At 38.8% G+C, this 27,281-nt stretch overlaps 1 protein-coding gene across 3 annotated transcripts in view; it reads left to right on the forward strand.

The window, feature by feature from the left end:
* Window positions 1–27,281, forward strand: part of EIF2B3 (eukaryotic translation initiation factor 2B subunit gamma) — a 126,388-nt gene that overhangs the window by 6,617 nt on the left and 92,490 nt on the right. The window lies entirely within an intron of this gene.

A 27,281-nucleotide genomic window follows, 5' to 3' on the forward strand; every position in this document is an offset into this window, starting at 1 on the left:
TTAGACATTTAGTTATTATAGTCACTGGTTTCCAGTATTTTTGAGTAATTGTACATCTTTATAAAAAATATATGCTTTTTTTTTTTTAAGATTTTATTTTCTATTTGACAGAGAGAGACACAGTGACAGAGGGAACACAAGCCGAGGGAGTGGGAGAGGGAGAAGCAGGCTTCCTGTGATGGTGGGGCTCAATCCCAGGACCCTGGGATCATGACCTGAGCTGAACGCAAACACTTAATGACTGAGCCACCCAGAGGCCCCAAAATAGGCTTTTTTTTAAAAAGATTTTTTATATCATTTGAGAGAGAGATCATGAGTGAGAGCACAAGCAGGGAGGTGAGTCAGAGGGAGAGGGAAAGCAGAGTCCCCACTGAGCAGGGAGCCTGACACAGGGCTCGATCCCAGGACCCTAGGATCATGACCTGAGCCGAAGGCAAATGCTTAACTGACTGAACCACTCAATCGCCCCAAAAAAGATAAATTCCAAATGTGCTTTTAAAGATTCCATTTAGGGACGCCTGTGTGGCTCAGTTGGTTGGGCAGCTGCTTTCGGCTCAGGTCATGATCCTAGCATCCTGGGATCAAGTCCCACATCAGGCTCCTTGCTTAGCAGGGAGCCTGCTTCTCCCTCTGCCTCTGCCTGCCACTCTGTCTGCCTGTTCTCATTCTCTCTGACAAATAAATAAATAAAATCTTTTAAAATAAAAAAGATTCCATTTAAATGAAGTTCATGAACAAGCAAACTTTATTTATTCAGTTCTCTATTTATTAATTTTTAGAGAGAATGCGTGTGTGTGGAGGGGTGCAGGGGGTGGGAGTGGGGGGAGGACAGAGGAGAGAGAGAGAGAATCCCAGGCAGGATCCATGCTCAGTGTGCAGCGTGACTCAGGGCTCAGTCCCACAACCCAGAGATAATGACCTGAGCCAAAAGCAAGAACTGGATGCTCAACTGACTGAGCCACCCGGGTGCCCCCATGAATAAACAAAACTTAATCTATAGTGATAAAAATCAGAGCCGGAGTTCACTCTGCAGATGACAGATTGACCAGAAAGAAGTACAAAGGAATTTTCAAAAATTCCTGACTCTCATCCTTACAATATAACATTTGACCTTTTGATCTACTTTGATTAGATACTAACAAGGGCATATGAATATGAGGGCACAGTCTCCATACTGGCCTGTGGCCAATGAACTGAGAAATATCCACTGTATACTATTTTTATTTTATTTTATTTTTTATTTTTTTTAAAGATTTTATTTATTTATCAGATAGAGATCACAAGTAGGCAGAGAGGCAGGCAGAGAGAGAGGGGGAAGCAGGCTCGCTGCTGAGCAGAGAGCCCAATGCGGGGCTCGATCCCAGGACCCTGAGATCATGACCTGAGCCGAAGGCAGAGTCTTTAACCCACTGAGCCACCCAGGCGCCCCCACTATATACTATTTTTAAATTGATATCTTCTGGTGAAAATTCAATCTGTATGATAATGTTGCCATCTTGTTTGAATTGAGGAGCAGTCTCTCCTGGTATTTCTGGTAACTGTAAACAGATGTATTAATATATTCAACCTGCCTATGCACTAAAGAACAAAAACTTAATGCAGAAATGTATATGGCCGGGGTACCTGGGTGGCTCAGAGGGTTAAGCCTTTGCCTTCAGCTCAGGTCATGGTCTCAGGGTCCTGGGATCAGGGCTCTCTTTTTAGCAGGAAGCCTGCTTCCCCCCTCTCTCTGCCTGCTTGTGCTCTCTCTCTCTATCAAATAAATAAAATCTTTTTAAAAAAATGAAATATATATGGTCTTTCTCTCCATCCTACCATTATAGGGGAATAATTTACACACAGTAAAATACAAAGATATTAAGTATACAGTTCAGTGAGTTTTGACAGATACATACACCCTAAACACCACTACCCAAATGAAGAACATTTTCATATGAACAATTTCATAAGAATAATGTTAACTTTGCTTGTTCATGAACTAGATATAAATGGAATCATACCATTTTATTCTAGTTTCTTTGGTTCAATGTAATATTTTTCAGACTCATATTGTTGAAGATATAACTAGTTTTTTTTTTATTCCATTGAATAAATATACCACTATTTATTCATTTCTCTGTTGGGTTATTTGGGTTGTTTCTGATTTTGAGATATCATTAATAAAGCTGTTATGAATATTGTTCTGCAATCTTTTTGTGAAAATATTCTAGTTTGTAGGGTTTACTGTATTAGAAACTGCCATATAGGTTTCCAAGTGGTTATACCATTTTATACTTCCATCAACAATGTGTAAGGGTTACATTTGCTTCATGTCTTCATCAACACCTAATATTGTCAATTGTACTTTTACATTTTAACTATTCTAGTGGATATAAATGTAGTAGTATCTTGTGGTTTTAATTTGCATTTCTCTGATAATAGTGATGCTAACCACCTGTCCATGTGGTTATTGGCCATTTGTTTATATTTATGGAGGGTTCGAAGCATTTGCCTATTTTTAAATTGAGTTGTTTACCTTTTTTTATTGATTATAGAAATTCCGTATGTATTCTAGGTGCAAGCCTTTTGCCAAATGTGTTGTAACTATCTTCTGCCAGTCTTTGGCTTGCCTTTTTACTTTTTTAATGGTGTCTTTTCATGACCAGAATTTTTTGATGTTGATGAAATTCAGATTATTGCTTTTTTTTCCTTTGTGGTTAATATACTTTTTGTGTCCTCTCTAAGAAATCTTTGCCTATCCCAAGCTTGTGAATATATTCCTTTTTTTTCTTTTTTAAGATTTATTTATTTGAGGGGTACTTGGGTGGCTCAGTCGTTAAGTGTCTGCCTTCGGCTCAGGTCATGATCCCAGACTCCTGGGATCGAGCCCCGCCTCAGGTTCCTTGCTTGGTAGGAAACTTGCTTCTCCCTCTTCCACTCCCCCTGCTTGTGTTACCTCTCTCACTGTGTCTCTCTCTGTCAAATAAATAAATGAAAACCTTACAAAAAAGAGATTTATTTATTTGAGAGAGAAAAAGGGAGCACATGAGTGGGGGAAGGGTCAGAGAGAGAGGGAGAGAATCCCAATCAGGCTTCCCACTGAGTGTGGAGCCCCACATGGAACTCAGTCTCATGCCCCTGAGATCATGACCTGAGCCAAAACCAAGAGCTGGACACTTAATCAACTGAGCCATTCAGGTACCCCAATAAAGATACTCTTTAATGTTTACCCCATCTTGATTTAATTTTGTATGCGGTGTGAGGTAGGGATAAAATTTTCTTTTTTTCTATATGGATATTTATTCCAGCACCATTTTTTTTAAAAAAGATTTTATTTATTTATTTGACAGACCGAGATCACAAGTAGGCAGAGAAGCAGGCAGAGAGAGAAAAGGAAGCAGGCTCCCTGCTGAGCAGAGAGTTCCATGCGGGTCTCTATCACAGGACCCTGGGATCATGACCTGAGCCGAAGGCAGAGGCTTTAACCCAGGCACCCCTCCAGCACGATTTGTTAGAAAGATTTTACTTTCCCCATTGAATTGGACTGGTGCCTTCATTGAAAATCAACTGACTGTATATGTGTGGTCTTTCGGTTTTCTCTATTTTGTTTCATTGGTCTATTTGTCGAGTCTTCAAAGCACATTGAATAATGTCTTGATTATTTTAGCTTTGTAGTAGGAATTGAACTGGACCTAGAGATTAGTTAACTAATTAGTTAATAACAACTAATTAGTTATAATTAGTTAATATTGATTCTTCCAGTCTTGAACATCTATTTATTTAGGTTTCTTTTAATTTCTCTCATAGTGTTTTATAATTTTCAATGTAGAAGTTTTGAACATCTCTTGGTAAATTATTCCTAGGTAGATGTTTTTAATGGTATTGTAACTGGTGCTTTTTACTCTATTTTTCAATTGTTTGTTGCTTGTGTATAGACATAAAATTGCTTTTTGAAGATTGGCCTTATCAAATTGTAGACTCCTTTTTAATCTTTATGCTTTTTTTTAATCTTGCCCTGGCTAGGACTGCCAGTGCAATGTATTATAGGCATTTCCATTCACTTTTGGCCTTTTCGTTTTCCTGTGCTTCCATCCAAGTAGGTTTTGGTGTTTCTGACTAGAGAGATTTCCAATACCATAATGTTGGGTGTGTTACTTTCTGGACTGCAGCTGCTTATTTCCTTAGGGAAGATACTGGGAATTCCACTAAGAAAATGAAATGATAGTTCTGGTCTTTCATAGGAACAGATACCAGGTTTACTAAGAAGCTTAGGGTGCTTGGTGGACTTCCCGGGGGCTGTTTTAGCTACAGTCTAATCATTTAGGATGGAGGTGTAATCTCTCTGCTCCCTAGTTTCTAACTCCTAGAAATGTTACTTTTGCTTGAACCTGGAACTGGCAGTTCTAGAAGTCTCATGTGAGGCTTGTAACAATTAGGGGCCTGAGAAATAGTAGTAACAACTATAAATAGGAATAGGCATGTGAAGCAAGTAAAGTAAATGCCAGTAGGACACTGTACTTCCAAGTTCCTGCTGCTGCTTATGGTTTTAACCATTGAATCCTTATTTTAGAACCTAAAGGTAAGAGTCCTCATTAAGTCATTCTGCACAGTCTCATTTCTTTTCGTCCTTTCATCCCACTTTGTTTTTACATAATTGACATCACAGCACCTTTTACATATAATCCTGCCTCTGTGCCTTTTCTTGAGCTGAGACTAGGGCTAGCAGGTCTCTGCTGTCTTTGCTGTTTCTGCTTGATTCCTCCTCCACCAATGGCTCCTGATACCTGGCTTCATGCCAACTTGCATTCCAGCCTGGAGCAGAGGCAACTAAGCTAACCTGTGGAGGAACTTAGCAGACTCCTAAATAGCCGAAGTTTGAGCTAAGCCAAAATTCAGAACCATCTGGGTGGGATCAACACACTTGTAGGAAAGGTAATGGAAATACACATAAACAGTTGAGGAAAGTGAAACAGCCTGAGAATGGCATTTTGTTGGTGTTTGCTAAGAGATGTCATGTACCTCTCTGAAGTAGAAAGTTGTAGCCCCAGGCTGTGCCAGGGTTTAAAAGCAGTGCCCCCTTTGAGCCAATGTATTTCTCTTACCTTGATCCCACAAAGCAGCTTCCTAAACATTTGGCGACTATTTTGGTCTTTTTTTAAGTAAGATTTTAGGTAAGATTATTGCCTTTGAGACTTGGGGGTTTATGACCTTTTGATTCTTTTATCTTTACCCACTTCCTTCGGATTGAGTTCCCCAAATATTACTTTGAGGTTATCCCATGTGACTTCTGCTTTTCTAGAGAAAGACCACAACAGTATATTAGCTTTATTTGGCTTTTTTGTTTAAAATATGTTTCACCATTTTAGTTTATAATGTTTCTCATTTGCATTGCATTTGCTAAATATATCGCAGTTCTCTTTATATTTGGAAACTTCCATCATGTGTGCTTATAGGATATTGAAGTTGGACATCATACTTGCTGTGTGTTTTTTCAGCTGACATACATATTTTATTTGGTTTTATTCTTCTGGCACTGTTTTCTACTTCATTTTACCTTATCTCATGCCACAATTTTTGCTGACTTACTGGCTTCTCACTTTTTATTTCAGCTGCCTACCCTCTTTCCCTGACTTTTCAAGAAAGGTTACTGGCTCATTCATTCTCCCACGCCCTGGGTGAGTGAGCTCCATTCGTATAACTAGTGTTGATAACATGGAAGTTCTTAGATTTTCAGTCTTCTCCACAATAGTGTTTCATATTTGTTGATGAATGATTCATTCTTATCTATGTCCGAACTCATTCATTTACCAAATATGTATTGAGGCTATAATAATGATTATAATTGCTTAATTTATTAAATAACCAATTATGGACCATAGTTTGTTTGTTCTTTTTAACTATTTATCAGGGAAAACTTCAAACATGTACAAAAATGGAACATTGCTCGAGTATCTGTCACCCAACTTTAGTAGTTATCAACCCAGATAATCTTTTTTTTATTTTTTAATTTTTTTGTAAGCATATAATGTATTATTAGCCCCGGGGTACAGGTCTGTGAATTGCCAGGTTTACACTCTTCACAGCACTCATCATAGCATATACCCTCCCCAATGTCCATAACCCCACCCCCCTCCCTCCCTCCCTCCCCTCCTCCCCCCAGCAACCCTCAGTTTGTTTTGTGAGATTAAGAGTCTCTTATGGTTTGTCTTCCTCCCAACTACCCCCAAACCCCCAACGTTGCATCTCCACTTCCATCATATCAGGGAGATCATATGATAGTTGTCTTTTTCGGATTGACTTATTTTGCTAAGCATAATACCCCTTAGTTCCATCCACGTCATCACAAATCAACCTAGATGATCTTATTTCATCTATATCCCCACCCGTCTTGCTCCCTCTCATATTCTTTTGAAATAAATCTCAGAAATCATATTACTTCATCTGTAAGTATATATTACTAAGATAAGAGCTCTTTAAAAAATAAAAATAAAACTGTAAGACCATTATAACACCTAAAAAAATTAATTCTTTATTATCAAATATCCAAACAGTGAATAAGTTTCCAGTTGCCTCATAAATATAATTTTAAAATGTTTTAGTGTGTTTATTTAAATCAGGAGGCAAATAAAGTCTATACAATTGGTTGAAATGTCTCTTTTTAATATATAGATTTTCCCTCTGTCTCTTCTTTTTCTTATAATTTATTCGTTGGAGAAACTGGGCCATTCATTTTCTCATACATTTTCCCTCACAGTCTGCATTTGTTGATTGCGATCCTGTGGTGTTGTCTAATAAGTATCCCTCTCTTTATATTGGTATTGGTAGTTGGACCTAGAAGCTCCATTAAATTCAGGTTTTGAATTTAGGGACAAGACTTTCATAGGTGATAGTGCGTTCTTCTGTCTGGAGGCACGTAAGTTTTTGATTGTCTCTTTGGGATGTAGTAGCTGCAAGTGAATCACTGCCACAAGGCCCTGGTCCTTTTCTCTCTAGTCTTCGGCTACCTGAAGCTTACTTCTAATAGCGTCTTTAAAAAGTCTTCATGATATCGATGCTAGGTGGATTAGCTGAAGCCTTCATATTTGAAAGACAATTTATATGGATATAAAATCCTTGACTCACATTTTTTCCTTGAATATCTTAAATTCCCTCATTGATTCTGTTATAAAGTGTTGCTGTCCAAACAGTGAAAATCTTTCTTTGCCTTATGAGTGAGTTGGTCTTATTTCTGGATTCCCAAAGGTGTTTTTTAATTATTTATTTAAAGATTTTTTTTTTTAAGATTTTATTTATTTATTTGGCAGACAGAGATCACGAGTAGGCAGAGACACAGGCAGAGAGAGAGGGGAAAGCAGGCTCCCTGCTGAGCAGAGAGCCTGATGTGGGGATCGATCCCAGGACCCTGGAACCATGACCAGAGGCAAAAGGCTTTAACCCACTGAGCCACCCAGACACTCCTAAAGATTTTATTTTTAAGTAATCTCTACACCCAATTTGGGGCTCAAACTTACAACCCCAAGATCAAGAGTTGCATGCTCCACTGACTGAGCCAGCCAGGTACCCCTATTTTATTTTTTTAAAGATTGATTTATTTATTTTAGAGGGAGAGAGAACACAAGTGAGAGGTGCAGAGGGAGAGGAGAGAGAATCTCAAGCAGACTCCGTGCTAAGCATGGAGCCTGAGGTAGGGCTCGATCCCATGACCCCAAAATCACGACCTGAGCTGAGACCAAGAGTCAGATGCTTAACCGAGTGTGCCACCCAGATGCCCCCCCATTTTAATTTTTTTTTTTTTTAAGATTTTTTTTTTTTTTTTTAATTTGACAGAGAGAAATCACAAGTAGATGGAGAGGCAGGTAGAGAGAGAGAGGGAAGCAGGCTCCCTGCTGAGCAGAGAGCCCGATGCGGGGCTCGATCCCAGGACTCTGAGATCATGACCTGAGCCGAAGGCAGTGGCTTAGCCCACTGAGCCACCCAGGCGCCCCTTAATTTTTTTTTTTTAAGTTCTGTGTACAACATAAGGCTTGAACACATGACCCCAGGATCAAGAGTCACATGCTGTACCAACTGAGCCAGCTAGTCACCCCAAGTTTTTATTTTTCTTTAAACTTTTCTGGTTTTACCATGTAATATATCCTATTGATCTGAATCATGTTTTCTAGATATGTAGTAGGTCCTTTTCATGCGAAGTTTTGGTCTTTTTTATTGTTTCAGATAAGTCTTCTGGAATTATAAATTTAGGTTTTTGTTCTATTTCATTACCTAGGTTTTAGTCCTTGGGATTTTTTTTTTTTTTTTAAGATTTTTTTTGAGAGAGAGTGGGTGCATGAGCCGGGGGTCGGGGTGGGCAGAGGGTGAAGGAGCAGCAGGCTCCTCACTGAGCAGGGAGCCCATAGGGGTGATCTCCAGGACTTTGAGATCATAATTGGAGCGGAAGGTAGACACTTAACCTACTAAGCCATCCAGGTGCCCCTAGTCTTTGGAATTCTTACACAGATGTTGGATTTTTGTTGCTTTTCTTCACTTTCAGTTATTTTGCCTTAACTTCTTTTTATCTGTTTCTTCTTAGATTGTAGGATTTTTTTCTTTTTTTTTATGCTTGTTTCCCTCGAGGTATTATGCATTGTGTTGTGTTTTATTCACTTTTGTGTCCTTTCTAGTTTAGCTGTTGTTTCTGAAATGATCTTTTTTCTTTGATTTCTAACTCTTTCTTAAGTTTTGTCATCTAATTTCTAATTTTTCTAAATCAGATTTATTTTGACCTTCTCATCTATTATTTTCTTATATGAGGTTATTTTTAAATAATTCGCCTACAGATTTAACCTGTTTCATGAGCATGTCTTTCTGACATGTGGTTCATTGTAGAGATGTTACTCTAACCCTTACTATGATCTTTTTCTATAATAACTTTGTACGGGATTTGACTCTAATCCTTTCCTTTTAAAAAAAAATTTTTTTTTTTAAAGATTTTATTTATTTATCAGAGAGAGAGAGGGGGAGAGAGCAAGCACAGGCAGACAGAAAGGCAGGCAGAGGCAGAGGGAGAAGCAGGCTCCCTGCCGTAGCAAGGAGCCTGATATGGGACTCGATCCCAGGACGCTGGGATCATGACCTGAGCCGAAGGCAGCTGCTTAACCAACTGAGCCACCCAGGCGTCCCTCCTTTTAAAAAATTTTTTAAAAAAATAACATATAGTTGGGACGCCTGGGTGGCTCAGTTGGTTAAGCAGCTGTCTTCGGCTCAGGTCATGATCCCAGCGTCCTGGGATCGAGTCCCACATCGGGCTCCTTACTCGTCAGGGAGCCTGCTTCTCCCTCTGCCTCTGTCTGCCTGTGCTCACTCTCTCTCTCTCTCTCTGATAAATAAATAAAATCTTAAAAAAAAAAAAAAAATTAACATATAGTGTATTATTTGTTTCAGGGGTACAGGTCTGTGATTCATCAGTCTTATACAATTCATAATGCTCACCATAGCACATAACCTCCCCATTGTCCTTCACCTAGCCACCCATCTCTCACAGCCCCCTCCACTCCAGCAGCCTTCAGTTTGTTTCCTGAGATTAAGAGTCTCTTATGGTTTGTCTCCCTCTCTGGTTTTGTCTCCCTCTCTGGTTTTGTCTTGTTTCATTTTTCCCTCCCCTCCCCTATGATCCTCTGTCTTGTTTCTCAAATTCTTCATATCAGTGAGATCATATGATAATTGTCTTTCTCTGATTGACTTATTTTGCTTAGCATAATAGCCTCTAGTTTCATCTATGTCGTTGCAAATGGCAAGATTTCAGTTTTTGATGGCTGCATAATATTCCGTTGTATATATATACCACATATTCTTTATCCATTCATCTGTTGATGGACCTCTAGGCTCTTTCCATAGTTTAGCTATTATGGACATTGCTGCTATAAATATTGGGGTGACTATAATCCTTTGTATTGCTGATTTTACCCAAATTTAATTTTCCTAAAATTTTAGAAGGGAAAGATAACTCAGGATAGCTATAGAGTCCCCTCCTTTGAGATCTTTCTCCTCTGCTCCATTATCTCCATTTTATCTGGCCTTTCTCTTTGCTTTGCACTGATTATCCTTATCCTGCTCAATGTGGATTCCAGCATATTCTCAGGGCTTCATTCTTAAAATGAGTATTAGTTTGCTAGTTTCAAGAGTTCATAGGGCCAAGACTGCTCCAGCCCCTTCAGACCTTACTGAGAATAGATAAGGAGATTGAATCTTGGGTAAGTTTAATGAAAGAGTTAGTGATTAAACTTAGGTCCTTCACTTCAAAGCCTATGCTCTTAACTGCTGTACTATGCTGTCTATACAGTCTGAGATAGAGGTGAAAATCAAATATATGCTTTATCCAGTAGGGATACTTTGAAGGCTCATTAACAGATTAATATTTTAGAAATATTACTTCATGAATGAGAGCCAGAGAGACCACTGAGAGGCTATTGTAGTAATCCTAGTAAGAAATGATGAAGAACCAAACCAAGACAGTGACAGTGGTAAAAAAGAGATGGGGATAAGTTGGAGAATATTTAGAACTTGGTGGCTAATTAACTGGATGTGGGAGGATAAAGAGAAGGAGAGATCAAGCATGACTCGAAGGTTTCTAGCAAGAACAATTGTGTGGATGGTGATGGCATTCACAAATTTAGAGGCTACGGGATAAGGAACGGGTTTATAGGAGAAATAAGATGTATAAGTACATTTAGCTCACTAAATAGATTTTGCTATGAATGTGAACCATCTTTGCCACAAGAATATTAGAGTATATAAAGAAAAGGACAGGATATAGGGGGCCTAAGGAAACACCAGTACTTAACAGACATGTAGAAGGAGAGGACCTTCTGAAAGAGGAAGAGAGATGCAACCATGGATATTTTAAAGTAATTATAACTAATACGTACACAGGGTTCAAAAAGTATAAAAATGTTTATGGTAAAATGTTTTTCTTCCTTCCTTATCCACCTGGTTTCCCTGTTAGCAACCACTGTTACTAGTTTCTTCTACTTTGAGGGTTTTTTTTTTAAATAATTTTTTTTTATTTTTTAATAAACATATAATGTATTATTAGCCCCAGGGGTACAGGTCTGTGAATCGTCAGGTTTACACACTTCACAGCACTCACCATAGCACACACCCTCCCCAGTGTCCATAACCTCACCACTCTCCCCACCCTCCAGCAACCCTCAGTTTGTTTTGTGAGATTAAGATTTGAGGGTGTTTTTTGTTTTGTTTTGTTTTTTCTTGAGGGTGTTTTTAAGATGGAAGCAACTTGAACATTTTTATATGAGAGCTGAAGAGCCAGTGGAGAGGTGTAGAAGAAAGGAGACAAATGATGGATGAGGTCCCCAAGGAGAAAAGAAGGAATGAAGGAGCAGCTTTGGGCAGGAGGAAGGCTATATCTTCCACTAAAATGAGAAAACAGGAGGAAAGGGAAAGCTCAAATGCAGATCAGAAAGGAGAGACAGGAATTTAAAAAGTTCACTCCTGAGGCCTCTATACTCTTGAAGAAGTAGAAAGTAGGGTTGTCTGTTGAGAATGTGGAGAGAGAAAGGTAACGGGATTGGGACCTGTGAGTAGTGAAAGTGCAGAACTGTCACTAGAAAATAGGAGAGAGCTGACTAGGGATACTGAGAAGGAGACCCGAGCAACATGAGGGGTGCAGCTAGGGTAGAAGAATGTAAATTATAGGGCCCCTAGGTGGTTTAGTTGGTTAAGTGACTGCCTTCAGCTCAGGTCGTGATCCTGGAGTCCCAGGATCGAATCCCACATCCCTGCTCAGTGGGGAGTTTGCTTCTCCCTCTGGCCCTCTCCTCTCTCATGCTCTCACTCTTGCTTTTGCTTAAATAAATAAAATATTTTTTAAAGGAATGTAAATGATAATTACTGCAGTTAGCACTCTTGTAGGGTTGGATTTTTTTTTTCTTATTTTTCTATCTTTCACCATTGCTCAGATGTCTAGATATAGAGGCGAAGACATGTTTCAATTGATCAGAGTTATGAGCAAGGTTAATATTTGCACCCACCGAACAGGGGAAAACTGAGACCAGGAAGAATAAGATTTGACTAAGGACTCGATGGGCAAAGGCCTTCCCTCTCATCTTTCTGGCATGAGCTTGGCAAAAACTTTCCTCCCAGACCCAGTCTCTCCAGATTGGATCTGGGTGCTGGGTAAGAGTTTATCCATTCCTCTTCTGTGGGAAAGTTAGTTGGCTTCATTTCTTTCACTGAGTGTCATGCTACAACATACATCCTTGTACAAATTTCTCTGTGCTCTTGTTTTGAAGTTAGACACCTAGGAGTGATGTGTGTATCATAAGGTATGTGCATCTCCAGCTTTATTTAGATAAAGGCAAATTGCCCTTCAAAGTAGTCCTCTTAGTTTATAGACTAGTCTATAGACTAACAGGACTACTTTGAAGGGCAATTAAAATAAAAAATAAAGGGCACCTGGGTGGCTCAGTGGGTTAAGCCGCTGCCTTCGGCTCAGGTCATGATCTCAGGGTCCTGAGATCGAGTCCCACATCGGGCTCTCTGCTCAGCAGGGAGCCTGCTTCCTCCTCTCTCTCTCTCTGCCTGCCTCTCTGCCTACTTGTGATCTCTCTCTGTCAAATAAATAAATAAAATCTTAAAAAAAAAAAAACACAAAAAAAACCAAAAAACAGCTTTAATAAATAAATAAATAAATAAATAAATAAATAATAAAAACAAAAACATAGCCTTTTAGACAATTTTGCTTTTCATATTTGGATCTTTAAACCAGTATTTATATTTATATATGATATGACGTAAATATCTAAATTTATCTTTTTTCCAAATGAGTAGCTGGTTTTTCCCACTATTTATTGAATAATCTTTTACTCTCTGATTTATACCAAGTTCCACATATGCCTGAGACTATTTCTAAGCTTTCTCTTCTCTTTCACTGGCCTCATTGTCTTTTCCTTCACCAATATCCTATTGTTTTAATTACTGTAGCTTTTTAGAAATTCTGTGTAGTAGGATGATTCCACTCTACCTCTCATTATTATTATTTATCTTTAAAGTCATCTTAACTATTTCTTTCCATTTGGCATATGAATCTCTGTATTAACCATGAAAAATCTTTCTTGGTATTTGACTGGAATTACAGTGATTTTCAGTTTAATTTGAGAGAGTTGGCATTTTATAATACTGAGTCTTTTTATTCCTTAAATATACTATATCTCTATTAAGGTTATTTTTTTGTTGTTGTTTTCAAATAAGGTTTGAAGTTTTTCTATAAAAAAAAGTTTTATACATCCGGTATTGAACTTATTAGTAGATACTTTCTAATTTTGTTATGAAACATGGTATTTTTTAAGGCCCCCACATTATATTTGATTATGTCTCTTTAGTCTTTTACTCTAGAACAGTCTCCCTTTCGCCCACTTTTTTTCTTTATGCCATTGACTTAATCAGAGAAAACAGGTTATTTATAATCTCCCTTGTCTCTGGTGTGTCTCTTTGCTCTCTGTTGATGTCATTTAACTTGTTTCTCTTTCCCAGTATTTTCATAAAAACTGTAATTTGGATCTGAATGTGCATTAGATTCAATTTCATATTTTTTTGTGATAGTATTTTCTATATGTACTTCATATTACATTGTATCCAGATCAGAAGTCAGATATTTTTAAAAAGTCCCGGAGCTGCATGGGTGGCCCAGTGAGTTAAGTGTGGCCCAGTGAGTTAAGTGTCTGCTTTTGGCTCAGGTCATGATGCCAGGGTCCTGGGATCGAACCCCACATTGAGCTCCCTGCTCAGCAAGGAGGCTTGTGATCTCTCTCTCTCTCTCTCTGTCAAATTTAAAAAAAAAAAAAAAAAATCTTAAAAAAAAAAAAAAGAATTCTAGGTTAGAAATAATAGTCCTTCAGAATTTTTTGTTCCAAAACCAAGCAGAGAGAGGCAAACTTCCTTAATAGTTCCTTGTGCTATAGATTTTTTTTTCTCTTAAGTTTATACTTTCGCTGGATTTTCATTTATGCAGGGTCTCAGTTCAAACTCCTTGCTTCATATCGTTGTCAAACCATATCTTTTGGCCCAGGGTAGCTCTTTAAAACCCCAGCTAAGGTAGCCAAGGTTTCTGTTCAGTTTTCACTTCCTTCTTCAGTTCTGGCACTTGGTATTTTCCCTTTTTTTCTTGTAAGTTTGAATACATTTGGAATAATTTTTTTGTTAGGTCTTGTCCAAAAGTTTTAGGGTTTGTAACAGAATTTTGGGGTTCTTTCCAATGCCAGAAGCCTCCATGCTGAATACTTAATGTGCATTATTTCATTTAATCATCTAACACCTTCTACAGTAGTCACTGTCTTTATCCCCATCTTACAAATGAGAAAAGTAGGGCTGAGGGAGCTTGAGTAACTTGCCTAAAGTTCAAGTGGAAGGAAAGACTATGCATTGGGTACCATAGTCTCAGTAAATGCATTAAGTAATGAGGGATTAATAGTATAATGTCTGCTAGGTGTGGCCAAATGGCACATGTCTCAGTGGAAATTGACTATTATTTGAGAATGCAGTAGTGGAGTGGGTTAGGGATACAATAAAGAACTGAGTTAGGAGAATACTCTGTGCCGTCTAGAGAAGAACCTGCAAACACTGTTTGGATCTACTTACTGAAGGACCACTTCATGAATGTCTGTTTCTAATTGAGTCTCGTAGGAAGAGAATAGGAATATGTAACAGTGGGGCAATGTGTAGGGGTAGATGTTCCTAATGTTAAGAGGATAAAATAGCTCCAGAAAAGCATGAAAATGTTGGTAGATCCTATGCTTTTAGCAGTTGAAGAATTACTACAAAGCTGAGATGCAAGGGCATATTTTTAGTTTCAAATTGTGTGAGCTGATGTCCTCACTTAGTATAAGCATATACCTTTAAAACTTTACCCAGGTCTGTATTTCTTTGAAATGTACTAAAAAGAAAACATACCAATTAAATAACTTAATTTGTAGTCTTTTTTTCTTTCTGGGTGACAAGCCTGAATTATATACATTTAAGGTTTTTGTTTTTTTTTTTTTAAGATTTTATTTATTTATTTGACAGAGAGAGATCACAAGTAGGCAGAGAGGCAGGCAGAGAGAGAGAGTGGGGGAAGCGGGCTCCCTGCTGAGCAGAGAGCCCAATGTGGGGCTCGATCCCAGGACCCTGAGATCATAACCTGAGCTCAAGGCAGAGGCTTAACCCACTGAGCCACCCAGGTGCCCCTACATTTAAGGTTTAATTTGATTTTTTTTTTTTTTTTTTAGAAGTTGAACAATTGAGAGGGAAGGAGAATAGAAGGGCAGATGAAAAATGAGATTGAGAAGCAACAGAGACCTGCTTTGCAGTAACAGCTGATTATTCACACGAAATTAATTTACTTTAGAACCTTAGTTTATGGTCTTAGAGACTACCCTAAAGTAGAGAGTTAATTTATTAGCTGATTATTGAGGGTGTAAATTTATTTTCTTTGGAGTTACCCAGAATGTTTGCTGTGAAGATCACAAGGGAGATATTTCATATTCACTGTGGATTGCTAATCCCCACAACCAGCTTGAATGGCAGATTTATACCATGTGGATATCCACCTTGAAAGGTAGATGGTATTCTGAGTAATCAGTACTCAGTTTAAATAATAATCTCCCCCAAGTCCCACACCTGGTTAGGTGCTGAGCCAGACTAGAACCCAGCCCTGGATTTGAGATACATTTGTGCATCTCAAATATACATGATTTTTCACTCATACTGCATCCGAAAGACAAGCATCAGTTGTCCTTATAATGTGCTGTAACTCTAGACCCTGGGCTTCAGAATGGGTTTAGTTAGTCTGGAATTTTCAAATTTACTTTTTTCTTCTCTTTTTAAGTCTGTGGGATCCATGTGTTTAGAATTTTTTGTATACATTAGGTAATTATATGTAAATATAGAACTCTTTTAAAGTATGCAATTCAGCGGTTCTTAGTACTATAAAACTCCGAATTAATTATTTTTGTGTGAAACATACTTAAAAATCAGCAAATCTCCTCCAGGACTCAAGGAGCTATGTAGTATCCTTGTGTCATGAGTTTGAGGATATCCTTCTCTAAGTAGAGGAAGATGCAATGTTGTGGGAAGCCTTTCGATCATGAGTTTGAGAATATCCTTCTCTAAGTAGAGGAAGATGCAATGTTGTGGGAAGCCTTTCGATCCTGTCTAGAGCCATATGAGCAAGAATTCTGGCTCTTCTGGAGCAAAGAGCTCTTCTTCATGGGCCATAAGTAAGGATGTGTGTGATCAGCCCGTGAAGCAAAACTTGCTGACTCCTTGGGCTTTGAGCCTGACCCCCATTAGGTGCTCCTCTGATTGTCTGAGGTGATCAGTCATTCATGGCATTTTTGTGCTTCAGAAACAATGTGATTATTCCTTAGATAAGTGTTTTGAGAACAGGGTAGTGAGGTGTCTTTAGGAGACCTCAGCGGACAAAATCTATAATAGAGTTCTGTAGCCTGTGTTTAAAACACTTACCTTACATTGCAGGTCTCAATGGCTTCTCTTAATTTAGAGATTGCAGAGTTGATAATTTTCTGTTTAATCTAGACAGGAATCTTGAGCCTCAGGCAAGCCTCATTTTCCCTCTGCCTCAGTTTCACAACCCAGAAAATAGGGGTAATGATACCAACACACTAGTTAGAGGTTTAGTTCTTTAAATTCTTTGATGTAGCAAAAGAACTATTGTTATATGTCTTATGAAACAGCTAACATGTTACAACAAAGAGCAAACTATACCCATGAAATCCCCATCCTAGGGACAGCTTGTTAGAAAGATTAAGCCTATGTGCTATTTTTAAATGTTCAAAAAGCTAAGTACAAGTTATTTTCAGTTGACTGTTTGATGTCTTTATCATATTACAAATCTCTGTCATTCTTTCCTGGAACCTTTCATTTTGCCCAAGGATTTGTTTCTGGCAGATTTCTATCTGCTTGAAAAGAATGAGTACGCTTTGGGTAAGGGAAAATCTGAGAACATGGTCCCAACTTGCCTAAAGACTTTTTTAAGTGGCACCTTTTCTTCTTATGATTGCTTGGTGGGCTGTGGCTGCCCAGGAAGGCCTCAGGATATCCCCAACGATGCCTTTTTTTGAGCTGGCTGGTGGAATAATAAAAAGTCCAGGAGTTATGGTAGAAACAAGTTAGCAAGTTGAAGGAGGGAATTTTTTAACATTTCCCCCCACCTCAGGAAATCTCAGTGAAGCTTTTCTCTTGACTTTAATAACCTAGTATGTATATCCACAGCTTGATGGAATGAGGGGCTATAGAATAGGATAGAAACATGATAGCTAGGAATTATGATAGAACACCCAGGCTGTCATCACACACTCTCTTTATCCTGGGGTGATAAGCAACCATATGGCTTCGATTTTTGGAAGCTCTTGGAAGGGCCACCTGTCCTGCTCTGACTAGGAGAATGGACCTATGCTATATGTGGGAAGTCAGTAAACATTCTGTCATCATGACCTGGGAGTTCATTTCAAGCAGTCTATAAGCTACCCAACCTTTTTTCAGCTCTTAATTTAGACATCATCTGCTCCAGTTAGCCTTTGCTGGCTTTCTAAGACTGGATTAGGTTTCATTTTTCTGTACTTGCACAGAGGATTAAAGTGATTTGTTACATCATCATCTCCCTGCACTAGACTGTGGGACAGGAACTATTTCTGGGTGCTCAATATGTATGTATTGAATGAATGACAGATGGAGGCAGGCTCTTTGTAAACATTTGGAACATGCTCCTTACTCCTTTTATGTAGACACAGGTGCCTACATTTGAGTTTCAGTGATTGTAGACCAGAGGGATCATGGCATTGGCTGCTTGGTGTTCATTTTATTTGTATCTGTAAGTTTCCATCAAGCCTTAAGTCTACTGACATGGGGGCACATGGGTGGCTCAGTGGGTTAAGCCTCTGCCTTGGACTCATGTCATGATCTCAGGGTCCTGGGATCGAACCCCGCATCGGGCTCTCTACTCACTGGGGAGCCTTCTTCCCACTCTCTCTCTGCCTGCCTCTCTGCCTGCTTGTGATCTCTGTCAAATAAACAAATAAAATCTTTCAAAAAAAAAAAGTTTTACTGACGTGGCTGGCCCTCTTCCCCAAGCAGGTTTTCCCAGAGGGAGGATTGTTTTATCTTATCAAAGAGGTAGAATGGCATACTGAAAAGAATGCAGGCTTTCAGGAAAATGGGTAAACCTGGATTCTGATTCTTGTTCCATCACTCACTAGCCTGTGACCTTAAAGAGGTTAGAAGTCCCTTCCAAGCTTGCATTTAATTCATCTACAAAATAGTCATATTTTTCATTTATGCACTTGCTTATGCTGGAAATAGAGGGGTAAACCAGATAAGCAAGATCCCTCTTAGAGCTACTCCATAAGAAGAGACAGATAATATAATAAACAAGAAAGCAATTTCAGATGATAACAGGTGCTAAGAAGAAAAATAAAGCAATATAAGGAGATGAGTGGCAGAGGAAGGAGAGCTCTTTCAAATGGGAAATAACATTTAAGAAAAAAGTCTCTAGTAAAAGGGGTGCCTGGGTGGGCTCAGTGGGTTGAGCCTATGCCTTCAGCTCAGGTCATGATCTCGGGGTCCTGGGATCGAGCCCCGCATCAGGCTCTCTGCTTGGTGGGGAGCCTGCTTCCTCCTCTCTCTCTCTGCCTGCCACTCTGCGTACTTGTGCTCTCTCTCTGTCAAACAAATAAATAAAATCTTAAAAAAATTTTATGAAGACGTCTATTCTTAACTTCCACAAGAATCTATTCTTAAGTATTTCCCATGAAGATCGTATTAGGCTGTGTTTTGAGAATCTCCAGTGGGGATTTCTCATGACGTTTTTGATATTACAGAGTTTTTTGTAATGTTAAACTCATCAATGTTCTTCTTAAATTTCTACTTTTAAATCATATTGTGTCCTTGAGCAATCAGAACATATTATCTTCCTCTTCCTGTGGCAGCCTTTCCATTATCAGGTACCCAAGTTATTTTCTCCTAAGGATCCCTAGTTCCCTTGTTTTCAGGTTCCTCAGCATCCTTGTGACTTCTCTGATCTCTCTAATGCGTCATTTTCCCTTTCAAATTGTGATATACAGAAATATGATTTGGAGAGTGCAATTCACAGTGGTATTATTACATTCTATGACCTAGAGGGTATTATTAGAAGAGATTTATTAATTTGAATAAAAGCACAGTCTGTATAGTTAAATAGTACTTTATAATTTTCAAGTATCATTTCAAAATATAACTTATTTTGAAATACAACCTAGTTTTTCATAAACCATGATCTGGTTTTCATTTTTAATTATTTATTTATTTAAATTCAATTAATTAACATATACTGTATTATTAGTGTCAGAGGTAGAGTTCAGTGATTCATCAGTTTAATATAACACCCAGGTCACCATAATTATTAATCACCTCGGAACCCAGAGCGTAGCTCTAGATAAAGAAGTAAGAATAGCTTGACCCTTGTAGTCGTAGAATTTTATGCCATAAAGGACTTCAGAGATGGTACAGCCCTCTCATTTTATAGATGACACTGAGGCCCCAAAAGGGAGTGGCCCTTTCAAAGTCACATGTAAAATTAAATGCAAAACACTGGACATCATTTAATGTTGACAATTAATAAGAAAAGAAGACATACCTAATCTTAAGAGTTGCTTTTTGAGGATGATTTTAGTTTCATTTTTCTTTTTTTTTTTTTAACTCATTACTTGTCTTTTCTTCGTAATAAACTCCCCTTTGTCACAGTCCCTAACTACCCTCTACTGTCCCTCTCTCAAGCTTTCTGGCTTCCAAGTAAACTGGACAATATTTCTATGTATTTCATACTTCAGGACAAAATTTAAATTCAAGTTACAGGCAGAAAATATGTAGTGTAATTGTTAAGAACATGTTTCATGGTCTTGAAATGGAGCAATAATATTTTTATCCTGTGGAGTAATTGTGTCTAACTGAATAAAAAGAATGAAATTATTTAAAATAGATTCAGAATAGTAAATTCTTTCAAAGTGAAGGTTTGGTTTGAGAAAACAAAACAAAACAAAAAACCACCTTTGTATTTCTCTATTAATGTCCATGCATTTGGATTTTAAAATTAAATTGCAGATATTTAAATCCTGGAAGAAAGACCAACAACTTATGTATTTTTGTAAACAACCTCTATGTCTTAAATGTTACAAGATGAGTCACATATATAAATATATTACCCCCCCCCCAAAAAAAAATTCTGGGAAGAGATGTGATTAGCATATAATGCATTTAACAGTGTTAGAAATTAATTAGCTTTATGTAGGAAACATGAGTAGAATTCCTCTATTCTTTTTTTTTTTTAAAGATTTTATTTATTTATTTGACAGATAGAGATCACAAGTAGGCAGAGAAGCAGGCAGAGGGAGAGGAGGAAGCAGGCTCCCTGCTGAGCAGAGAGCCCGATTCAGGGCTCAATCCCAGGACCCTGGGATCATGACCTGAGCCGAAGGCAGAGGCTTTAACCCACTGAGCCACCCAGGCGCCCCTAGAATTCCTCTGTTCTTAACCTGAAGAGAACTTCTGTAGGAAGGTAAATGAACTATAAATATTAAAACTATAAATGTTGAGTCCCCATTTCAAAATTATAAATCTAGCATATCCCCTCCAGCTACACCCTCCAGGACAGCTGCATCTGGTTTCTTGACTTTCAGACATTCCTGCCCTTTTCCTTGTTGGAAGCAGCACATTTATTCCCTACCTCATTGCTTTAGGACGCTGCAGAGTTACCATTTTGGCCCCTGTCCTAACTCTGAACAGTCACATTCTCTACGAAGGGGGCTCTCAGCTCTGTCAGAAAGCATGCTGTTTCTAAACATCTGAAATTGTATGTTTCCATTTGAGTCCATTTAAACATGGAGAAGGAGGTAACAGGAAGAGTGCTAACATTTACTGATGCTTGTTTGCCAGCACTAGGTTGAACACCAGGGATACAAAGATAAAAGAGCTCCTTATGACGTTCAAAGTCTAGAAGAGAAAAAAAACCTATGTAATTCACGACAGTGATTTAAGGTCTGCAATGGATCAGAAAAGACTTCATCTCTAGAGGATATAATATGCTGGCTCTGCCCTTTATAATAACTGCGACAGGACCTGAAACTTGATGGATGACTGTGTGGTAGGGTGGGAAGAGAGAATGGGGAATACATTATTGGCAGTTTACTCCAGCAAGTTTACATTAGCTATGTGGAAGGGGAATTGGGGCAGAGAAGGCTGAATTGGGTAGGTGGAGTCATATTTTAAAGATTTTTAATATCATGCTAAAGAATTTAAACTCAGTCCTACAAAGCAGTAATATCCTAAATGGGATATTTAGGATGGAGAACTCAAGGAAGATACTAGAATCTCTAGTTTTTTTTAAATTTTACTTCTTCTTTTAAAAATATCATTTTTTAAAAGATTTTATTTATTTATTTGGAGAGAGAGAGAGATCACAAGTAGGCAAAGCAGCAGGCAGACAGAGAGGGGGAAGCAGGCTCCCTGCTGAGCAGAGAGTCTGATACAGGGCTTGATTCCAGGATATTGGGATGGAGTCCCACATTGGGCTCCCTGCCCAGTGGAGAGTCTGTCCCTCTCCCTCTTCCCATCCTCCCCACTCATGTTCTCGTTCTCTCTCTCCCTCAAATATATAAATAAAATCTTTTTTTAAAAAAGATTTTATTTATTTATTTGACAGTGAGATCACAAGCAGGCAGAGAGGCAGGCTGAGAAAGAGGAAGAAGCAGGCTCCCTGCTAAGCAGAGAGCCTGATGTGGGGCTCAATCCCAGGACTGTGGGATCACAACCTGAGCCGAAGGCAGAGGTTTAACCCACTGAGCCACCCAGGCGCCCCTAAATAAAATCTTAAAATAAATAAATATATATATATATCAGTTTTTGTATGTTATCTGAAGAGCATATTATATCACTTATCATAATTCATGTGTTTTTAAATAAATTTTAAAAGTAAAGTGGGAATAAGTGAATAAGTGTTCAACTTTTTCTTAAGTTTGGAGAACACTATTTTAGGCTGCCTTTAAGCAGGGAAGTGAAATAAGTAATGGAAATTGGAGTATAGATTAGAATAGGGGAAAACTGGAGTGAGTGAGACTAGCTAAGAGACTAGAAACATATTTTGAGGCCTGAACTAAGGTAGAGCGATGGAGATAAAATAGAAGGACTTGGGGACACCTGGGTGGCTCATTTGGTTGGGCATCTGACTCTTGGTTTTGGCTCAGGTCGTGATCTTACGGGTCTCAGGATCAAGCCCCGCATCTTTGGGCTCCCCACTTAGCAGGGAGTCTGCTTGAAAGATTCTCTCCCTCTGCCCCTCCCCTCATGTGTGCTCTCTCTCTCATTTAAAATAAGTAAATAAATCCTTAAAAAAAAAAAAAAAGATAAAAAAGAGGAGGACTTGGTAGCCAGTAAGATATTGGGGTAGTGGACTGGGCAAGAGAGGGAGGACTTCAGCCCTAAACTATGGCCAGATTTCTGACTTCAGATCCTTGTGGTGGTGACATTATGATTAAGCTAAGAAACATAGGAAGGATGTTTAGCTCTAAGTCTAAGGATTACCACATTTCTTGTGGTTGGTCACAAAAGATTGAGTTGGTCATTCCTTCCTGCACCTAATGCCCCAGCCTCATTAAAAACAAAATGGCAGTTGGCCCTTTGCCATGCACTTTGGGAACTGTAGACTGGGAGTCTTTTCCAAACATTTTCAATGGAAATCAAGCATGGTGAGGTCTCCATTGCAGTTAGACATTGGCATTTTTTACAGCACTAAACTACTCTTGAGGGTTGGATTGGGATTGGACCACATAGGAAATGTAAATTGTGACCATTCATAGTTGCACCAAGTAGCTGAATTCATTAGTTCCATATGGCAGGGCTGGGGTGCAGGGTGGTAACTTGGATCATAGCCATTGTTTATGGAAGTGCTGGGTGGGTGAAAGCGTGGTACCTTGCCCTGACTGTTTTTTTATTTTTCCAGGGGAGTAAGTGTTTTTCTTTCTCTGTGCCATAGGAAATTTTTTGCCAGATTGTGTTATTTATAACAATCTGTCATGGAGCAGCTGCCAGGAAAAGAAGAGAGGCTGTTCCCAGTAGCTCTTACCACCTCCCACCATACCACCACCACCACACACACATAACATCCAGTTTTCTGACTTAACTTTTGGTTTTTTCGTCTAGTTTTAGTCAGTGGTTTTGGCTTGATTGAAAATGTTCTTGTAATGAGGGATTTCTGGGCTTTGCCCTAGCTTTGTAATTGGGTTTTCTGAGCTTAATTTGTTTGCTTTAGCCAAAACTAACTGGCAGCAATTCGAATTTTAAATTCCTGGGTATCTCGATTTTTTCCCAAACACTAATGTGCTGTCTTCATCTTCTCTTAAAGATCTTGTATGTTTCCAGTTTGTCCTTCTGAGCCGTGCTTTTTGCCCTTGATGTTGCCCTGGCTCCTCAAAAGGAACAGGCTTGGGATAAGGGATCCTGAGGATATTAGAATAGTGAGTTGGGCCGTCTGTGGAGATTCCATTTGGTCTCTGCAAAAGAAGAGGCATTATTGCTGGTTTTAGGAAAGAACCAGTGCCCTGAAACACAAGGCAGCTGAGGATTGGTGTGTCCAGGGAGCTTTCAAGTTAATTGCACTTCATATATACAGTTGCTTCACAGTCCACACAGTCTGTGTTTGTTCATGGCTGTGGTCACACATGATCAGAAATACCTCCTTTCCACTTTCTCTCTCCGGGCTCCAATTAGTGCAAGAACATTTGCATTTCTAGTTAGAATACAAATCAAAACAGTAGTCATTTAATAGTGTTTATAAAAATGTAAAGAGAAACAGTTAGTAATGTGAAGATGTAAGATGTTAGACTTTTGTTTCTTATTCCAGGATTTCCAGTTTTGGAAACAAAGTACATTGATAAACAGCAAAGACTTTCCTTTGGTGGGGTTGCAAGGAGGATGGGAATGTGTTTGGCATCAGCGAGTCTTCGATGGTGCGTTTTCTGGAAGGGAGGCAGGAGAGGGCCTAAGGAATATCACCTCCATCTGTATCTCAGGCCCTGCCCTTTCCGACTGACGCCTTTCGTTTCACGCTGAGAACAGATGGTAACCAGACATGGGGATGGGGCAGGGGTTGGGGGGGTTGGGGGAGGCTCTGTTTCTTGGGCTCCGTGGGGATTTTGCATTCAGCTTAGCAAAAAGTCATCTAAGAGCAAAGACAAAAATGAGGCTGCGACTGTTCCCAATTACACAGGACTTGTTTGGCAATCACTATACTGACAGATTTATTTTTTGCAGATACTGAATGATAACAGCCTCTATTTTCCAAGACAACATTGTTGCCACTTCAGAGGCATCTGCATTGGGGTCATTTTCTTCACTTTGGAGTACACTTGATAATTGAAATTTACTGTAGAACAGTAGGTTGGCAAAAATCAGCCAGTGTATTAGAGAAAGGAGGTTTTTTTTTCCCCCTCAGCAAACTGTCATTTTTATTACAATGAAATGGGGCAGCTTCTGTACTGCTACAATGACATGTCTTTAATAATAGCCCATGTTCCCAGCCTTTCTAAGCATTGTTTTTTTTTTTAAAAGATTTTATTTATTTATTTGACAGACAGAGATTACAAGTAGGCAGAGAGGCAGACAGAGAGAGAGGAGGAAGCAGGCTCCCAGCTGAGCAGAAAGCCCGATGTGGGGCTCGATCCCAGGACTCTGAGATCATGACCTGAGCTGAAGGCAAAGGCTTTAACCCACTGAGCCACCCAGGTGCCCCTCTAAGCATTGTTTTAAGAGGGAGGATTCAATGTGCTATCTCTTCCTTAGCTTTCAGGTACATGGGCTGATTTGCTAATGTTTGGTGGTTCCTAGATGGTGAATTTACGAATTTTTTTTTTTTTTAACTCAGTTAAAATCCGGAAGGAACTAAGATAGCCTTAAGCAGAAAAGTAGGGGGAAAAAATCCAAATTTGAAATTAAAAAAATATATTTTATTTATTTATTTGACAGAGCACAAGCAGGGGGAGCTGCAGGCAAAGGGAGAGGGAGAAGCAGGGGCTCCCCACTGAGCAAGGATCCCTTTGCAGGGTTTGATTCTAGGGTCTTGGGACCTGAGCTGAAGACAGACACTTAACGGACTGAGCCACCCAGGCGCCCATCAAGTTTGAACTTCTTAACTTGAAGAGGCTGTCAGAAGGAATTGTTTAGGCTGTTAAGTGATGAGTCACATGTAGAAAAAGGAATGATGGTTCTGGTACTGATTCTTTATTCAAAATAAGAAATTTCTAGCAGTAAGCCAAGGCATTCTTATGGTTGAGACTCACTTTCTTAGCAAACATGACTTTTTACTATAGTAGAATGTGAGTTGAAATCATCTATTTTTCCCACCCAAAGCAGGAATCTTTACTTTATTTTTTTTTTAGATTTTATTTGAGAGAGAGAGAAAGACAGAGGGAACGAGCGGGGGGAGGGGTAGAGAGAAGCAGACTCCCTGTTGAGTGACAGCCTGATGCAGGGCTCTCTCCTAGGACCCTGAGATCAGGACATGAGCTGAAGTCAGTCACTTAGCTGACTGAGCCCCCCAGCTGCCACAGGAATCTTGATTTTAAATTAAGATCTTAGAAAGGTAGGAACCACTTAGAAAAATTTCCATGTAGATACTCATTTTATTCTTAAACCTGGAATAATTTAAATGTTAAATGTTTTTCAGACTTTTTAAAGTAGCAAAACCTGTTTTCCAAACCAAAGCTTACACAGAAAATAAAATTAATAGAAGAGAAGTTGCCCTGGCCGACTCAAAAAGGGCAATAGGAACCAGGTTTTACCCGAGGCACCTCTGGGAAACTGCAGGTGTGCTATTGAGAAACTGTGTAGTCAGTTTAAATTGCAATGTAAGGGATTTGTTTTTCAATACATTGTTTTGGCAAACCTGTTTTCTGCATTTATGATGAAATTCTGTAATAGCAGAATGTATAGGTAGACATTTGTTTAAAAAAATATTAAGTAGCCTTTCTTAGCCACTCCCATTTTATTAACACTTTCTAGTCTAATTTCCCTCTATATTTCAGAATAGGGCCTGGCTGAGCATAGAGTTAATGCTCAGTAAATGTTAGGTAAATAAATTGTTGCAAGTGGTAATCCAGTTTCTGCCTGAGCACTTCTTATGATGGGAAACTCATTGCCTTACAGAATTCTTCTCTTTGACTAGCTCTGATTGACGGATATAAGTTAATATGAAAACCAAAAACTTTTCATGTTTTACCTATTTGTTCATAGTTTGGTCTTGGGCTATTCAGGTAAAATTTTTTTCTTCCTTAAGACTGCCAAGTATTTAAAGAGTGCTGGTATCTCTTTCTTAATCCCACCCCATAATCCCTGTCCTGCCCAGTTTCCCCCACACAATCTTTTCCCTACTAAACAACTTCTCTTCTTTAAGCTATCATGTTTCTTGCCCTTTCTCATTCATCTTCTTATTGATACTTTCTTAGTTTATCAAGGTTACTCTTAAACTATGATATTCCAGGGGCGCCTGGGTTGCTCAGTGGGTTAAGCCTCTGCCTTCGGATCAGGTCATGGTCTCAGGGTCCTGGGGTCGAGCCCCGCATCGGGCTCTCTGCTCAGCAGGGAGCCTGCTTCCCTTCCTCTCTCTCTCTGCCTGCCTCTCTGCCTACTTGTGATCTCTGTCAAATAAATAAAAAAACTATGATATTCCAAAGTTGATAGCTAGTGCCCACAGTACCGGGTACTAGACAGACCAAAATTTAGAAGTATCTAAGATATACATTCAGGCGTTTTTGGTACCTAATGCTGTATGCTAGAAACTCCCTTATATGGGTCTCCAAACTAGCAAAGCTGTATTTCTTTAAACACTATTCATTAGTAAAGATTATTTATTTATATGAATAGTCTTATAGAATGTTAGATCTTGGTTAGTTACCTAACTACTTGTTTCTGTGTCTGTAAAGTACAAATAATAATAGTGCTTATGGCATAACTTTGTAAAGATTGGGAATGCATGCAAAGTGTTATCACTGTTCCTGGCCAACAGTATACATTTGATAAACATTAATTACTATTATTAGTTATTATTGTAATTAATCTGAATTAGTAGAAATGCAACATTTTTTTACTTCCTTGATATACTCATTCATTCATCAAATAGTTACTAAATGCGTGTTACTTGCCAGACACATAGTAGTTAAGTCTTACATTTCTTTTTTTTTTTTTAAGATTTTATTTATTTATTTGAGAGACAGAGATCACAAGTAGGC

The sequence above is a fragment of the Mustela erminea genome, chromosome 10, assembly GCF_009829155.1.
Source record: "Mustela erminea isolate mMusErm1 chromosome 10, mMusErm1.Pri, whole genome shotgun sequence".
NCBI lineage: Eukaryota > Metazoa > Chordata > Mammalia > Carnivora > Mustelidae > Mustela > Mustela erminea.